The sequence below is a fragment of the Marmota marmota genome, unplaced genomic scaffold (assembly GCF_001458135.2).
Source record: "Marmota marmota marmota unplaced genomic scaffold, marMar, whole genome shotgun sequence".
Lineage (NCBI taxonomy): Eukaryota > Metazoa > Chordata > Mammalia > Rodentia > Sciuridae > Marmota > Marmota marmota.
Window position 1 is genome coordinate 12,981,526 of NW_026000019.1, and position 6,000 is coordinate 12,987,525.

The 6,000-nt window shown below is 35.2% G+C and overlaps 1 protein-coding gene across 1 annotated transcript in view; it reads right to left on the bottom strand.

The window, feature by feature from the left end:
- Xpr1 (xenotropic and polytropic retrovirus receptor 1) overlaps positions 1–6,000 on the bottom strand; it is a 172,470-nt gene that overhangs the window by 165,936 nt on the left and 534 nt on the right. The gene's annotated exons all lie outside the window — the stretch shown is intronic.

The window sequence follows — 6,000 nt, forward strand, 5'->3', positions numbered from 1 at the left end:
ATAGCAAATAATAAAGTTCTATAAATATTTATTTATTGAATCAATAAATGATTTTTAAGATTTTTGTTTGTGAACTTTGTGTACTTGGCTTTTTTTTGCATTTACTCAGTAAGAAAAGATCTGAAAAGGCAAATACACTGGGCAAGAGAACCCTAGTAACTTTTAACTCTCTCTCAATCCTAAAAACCAATTCAACATCAGGCAACCCATAAACCAGCTTTGGTTAATCTTGGGCAACATCTTCCAAACTTCTATAATGGCACATGCCTACCCATTTTTTAAAAAATTTTATTATGCACCTCCAGTATATGTATATCTATTTATAACTTATACCCACCTACAACTGTGTATGCTATAAAACAAAGAATTTTAAATTTTTTTAGTTGTGGTTGGACACAATATATTTATTTTATTTATTTATTTTTATGTGGTGCTGAGGATGGAACCCAGTGCCTCGCACGTGCTAGGCGAGCACTCTACCACTGATCACAGCCCCAGCCCAAAATAAAGAATTTTTAAGTTAAAAGTTTTACAAAGATGAAACAAGGATAAAATAATTTTTATCTTTCATTCACAAATAGTACAAAAATACTTTATATCTAAGAGATAATCAAAGTATTTCAAAGGTCTAATTCAAAATTCAAGTCCATTTTGAACTTAATTATAATGGATATGAACTGAAAACTAGACCTTACAAGGCAGAATATTCATAATATATAACACAGAGTGGAGTTAACTGTGGATGACAGTGGCTGTAACTTTATTTCAGAGTTATCCTAATGTCTTCATAATTTTGAAATTTCTCAGTATACTTAGCATTAAAATGTTCTTGTTTATATCTGTAATTCGGATGACCAAAAGCTAGTACTAGAAATAGAACTGTCAGTTCTGTTATTTTCTTCTTGTTTACTAGTGCTTGGTATTATTGATATTATTATTTTGGCTTCCTTGTTGTTGTTGTTGTTGTAGTTGGACACAATACCTTCATTTATTTTTATGTGGTTCTGAGGATGGAAACCTAGTGCCTCACACATGCTAGGCAAGCACTCTACCATTGAGCTACACCCCCAGCCCTTGTTTTGACTTCTTTACAGGGACTTTTTAAGTTTTGTCCACTTCATAAGGTTAGTTTGGTTAAAACTTAATAATATTTATATATTAACTTAATTAGGCTCCCATTACTGGATTAATTGCTATCTGCTGAAAGAGAACAAGTAAGAAAAACATGGGCAATCCTGTTTCCCTCAGAATTCTTGTGTATAGGTTCCTTAGCAAGAGTACTACATCAATCCACTTGTTAAATATTAGTGAAATTTTATTTCTTCCTTTCCATATGCATAAAAATAAATAAAATGAACAGTTCTAATACTATCTTATTTTATTCCATGGGGGTACTGGGTATACTGCTTTGGGGCCTTCAACTCAAATATACCTGAAATCACTTGCATGACTTGATCAGTCTCTCAAATACTTTCCAGAACAGGACTAAGTTTGAAGCCAGGACTAATTTTCCATGGTCACCTCAGGTCAAATAAGATTCTTAGGTTCTTATGATCTGGGCCTTCACCCAAAAGTTGATCCAAAACCAACCTTCAGGGATGGATGGACAAGGATAATCTTACTAGCATACTCACACTAGCATACAATGATAATAAAGAACAGTTACAGCTTCCTATCTCTACAACATTCATTCACTCATGTAAGAAACATTTATAAACGCCAGACATCTCACTACCATAGTCATTTACAAGTGTTATCTTAAATATACTATACTGTACTTTTATTTGCAGAAGTGCCTTAGAGAAAAAGTGTGGCTTGTGCCCCATCGGGTGGCCAAACTGGAAATTTCAAACAAGTTCCAGCAAGGCAAGTTAACCCTAACTAATCAATATAATACCTTTGAGAAATTGAAGCCTGCAACAAAACTGGCCTCATGGGAGAGTTCTATAATTGAAAATCATAATGTTATTTCAATGTTTCCTTATATTTAAAAATAAGAAAGTACAGTTTATGCAGGATCTCTCCTTTCCCAAATCCTGCAATTAAAAAAAAAAAAAAAGACCAGCCTTCTTTTATTTAAGTTAAAAGTTAAAAGAGTTTCATTGGGTTAGCTTTCTATTCAAAGATCAAAACCTCATCAAAAAAATTTTAAAGGGTATTTATTAAGATGATGATTTATAAAACAATCCTTTAAGTTCTATCCTTTCATGAAACAAACATGATTAAACTATAATAAAGCACAAAAATTTAAAGTTAGATGGGTCCTTAGATAATAAGAGTCTGTGAGCTTAGAAACCATCAAGTTTAGTTCTCTTAGCATTATTGATGAACCTTAAACAAGCCAGTGAGAAAGTGATTAAATCAGGGTTACACAGCTAGTGTGACCTGACTCCCAATGCTTACACATCTAAAGCCAAAGAGACTAGCTGTGTGTGTGTGTGTGTGTTGGGGGAGGGGTGTGCATGGTGCCGCATGATTGGGGGCAGTGCACATAGTGGGGTGGGGGTGCCATACACTAACCAAATGGCTGAACCTCTTTGGACCTAAGTTTTCTTGCCTGGAAAAACAAAGAGGTAAACAATCTTTCAATTCCCTTTCAGCTCTAAAATTCTGTAATGTAAAGGCCTCATCATTTTATTATCTTACACAACTACAGTATACACTGGGGGGAAAAAAAAAAAACATTCTGGATTCCTGAGAAACCAAAAAAGCACAGGACCCTAGGGAAGAAAACAAGTCAGCCGCTTAAGTCACCAAATATGTTTGCTTCTTTTGCTAATATTCTGTAAAATATTAACATGGTCATACTAGTCTATTTGGATGAAACTGGTCTAAGTTAATTCTGATTAATCTATTACAGAGCTCTAAAAAAACACAATCGCTGATTCTAAATCAAAAAAGTCTGATAAAGACATATTCGTGTGTGTGTGTGTCTGTGTGTTGCTGGGGATTGAACTCTGCATGTGAGGCAAGTACTCTACCAACTGAACTATATCCCCAGCCCTCTATTTTATATGTTGAGATGTATAATCAAATATATTGCTGGGAAACAGATAGTCTCTGCTCATTTATGTTGTTTCTTCATAAAAATTATTCACAAATGCAAATAGATTTTCTTTACATGGTTTCTTCATGTTGTTCTATTCTTTTATGCTTTTATGCTTATTATTTTCCTATTAAGACTAATCCATGAACTCCACATTTTAAATTACAAACTTTAATAATTTCAGGATATTGAAGGGCTACAATTGTTAATAATTTTAACAATCCATTAAAAGTGTGGTGGTGCATGCCTATAATATTAGCTACTCAGGAGGCTGAGATAGGAGGAGCACAAGTTCAAGACAGCCCAGCCATCTTAGTGAGATCCTATCTCAAAATAAAATAATCTAGGGATATAGCTTGGGGGTAGAAAACTTGCCTACCATGTGTGAGGCCCTGGGTTTGACCCATCCCTTCTCACACACAAAATAGTTAAGTAAAAAACTTAGGAAATAGAAGAGACCTTGAGAAATTCTGGTCCTATATTCATTTTTTTTTAACAGAAAAGAGTTCTGGAAAGACAAAAAGATTGTCCCAGGGTCTCAAGGCTAACAAACACAAGAACTAGCACTTATTATGCCGCCATGTATATAAAATGTTGTATATAACTATTACATAAAATTATAGTTGTGAACAAAATTTTCAGCTTCTATCTAAAGCTCTGCTTAATTCAAGTAATATTTAAAATAGTAAGATGACATAAAAACCAAAGAAGCTGAATAGGTCACATTGGTTCACAGCACTAGAAAGCAGCCTAGGCTAGAAATCAAGAGTAGTATACCAAAATGTCATCACCAGTGCCTGAAAAACAAATCCAAGTGTCTGTTCTACTAAATGTGTTTTAGGAGCATCATGTTCAGACATGAGAAAGTACATATCCCTGAATTATGAGAAGGTCCTTTTCTCTAGCCAAGTCCTTTTTCCCTAAACTTTTAAGCTGCTCACATTCCTGGAACCTATAAATGTGCTCACTCATATCCCTTTATTGTTTTTAAAGGAACAGCATCAACTCTTCAGAAACAATACAACACAAAGATTCCAACCCTCTACAAATTTCTCTAATGATTTCAATTAAAAGAAAAATGCCCCTTATTTAATTTTGCCTATCAAACAATAAGTTTTTCCAGGACAGGAGTCAAACAGTAGGAACTCTCTATAGAATCAAATTGCAAGTAATTATAACTGAAAGCAAATTATCCACAATATGTGAATTTAAAAAAAAATACAATTGGCCTCAGAAAGATAATGCAGTCACACATAAGCTCAAGAATTTTGTCCCTATGTGTCCAACCAAGAGCAATCATTTAGAAATAGCATCCAAATGGACTATGTGAATGAGGTTTCTCTATGTACAAAGCTGACATTACAAATCAAGAGTTAATTCCATTTTCAAACTTAATCTTTTGCTTCTCCTTTTGGCTCCAGATTTTCCAAATTAATTCTATGAAACAGTGAAGTGTTGAAATACTTAAAATGAATCACAGAATATCCAGCCACTGTAACTTCTGCCCAAATCAAGCATTCTACACTATGTAACAAGAATAAGCTGTGGTTCAGCATTCTCATGTCCTAAGCCTCTATGAAGAACTGGCAGTGGTGCTGAAAATTACTACTAGAAAGATGGAAGACCAATACCCTTCTTTCAATAAAATTCATCATCTGGACTCTAGCCAAGGTTTTAAAACTAACCGAACATATTACAAACAATAAATCAACAACTCTACAGACCAAAGTGTTAGCCCCTTCTCTTACAAAATGTGGTCACAAAACACTACAAGAAAATTAAGTGACAAGAAGGCATTGATAATTCTAGAGCATTCTTTTCTGACAATTATCAAACACTCTGTTATAAGTAAATTTAAAATCTTTAAGATTCTGTTTAACCTACCTACATCTTTTTATCTATCTTCTTCAATTATTAAAATGAATAAATGAATTCACTGCTGTTACCTAAACATCTTATTACTAAACTTATATAAAAATTAAATAGAAAACTAAAATAGTTCAATTCATAAAATCTGGCTAGTATATATGTATTCATATTGATTTTATACTCTTTGTTCCTGAACATAACATAAATGTGAATTCCTGGAGGTTACAGATAAGTCTTTCTCTATCCAGGAGCTGAACTAGCTACTGAGAATAAGCTATTGCAATGCTTAAAGCCCTTCAGGTTTCTTACCTTCTAAATATATAAATATATTCTAAACATATAAATGGTTTCATTATCTTTACTTTTTCCTGTATTGACATAGGTTTCTTATCACTAATGAATACCTTCCAGGAGCTGTTATCACAGAATCTGGGAGGAAAGGGGAGCATAATTTCTGTAATACATAGGTAAGATACAGTGTTTACAATATAGTAATAATCTCCCTAGCTAACAAAAACTTAGCAGACAAACTGAAATTTTTATATAATTTTTCCTCCCTCCTCATTCTTCCCTTCATCCAAAACATATTAATATAAGAGCCCAAACCAAAGAATGTGTGATTACTCTGTACACTTCATGCAATCAGTAAAAAAGACAAGCCACTGTCTTAACAAAACCGAATCGCTGGTTACAATACGTCTGTAAACTATAACCACTGCATTTGTGATATACATTTAAACCAAGTTTCAATCCTGTTACAAAGCCTTTGTCAACATTGGCCAAGTGGGGGAAAGCCGAAGCGCTCCGCTCGGTGGCATGAAGGAAATCAGTGGAGGGGCTAATCTCAGAAAAGCAGGATTCCTTGGTGAGAGGTGAGCGGAGGGAAACAAGACCTAACCTTGTCGAGGGGGCGCTCGCCCAGGGTGGGGACGAGAGGTCAGGGTGAGCCGGGAGGAGGTTAGCGCGGAACCGCGGCAACCCGGGGCTGCCCTCACACCGCGACTCCCCCACCTGCGGCTCGCCCTCCCACTAGCCTGCCCCGGCCCCGGCCCGGGCTGTGCCCTTCCTCCCGCCGCCGCCAGCAT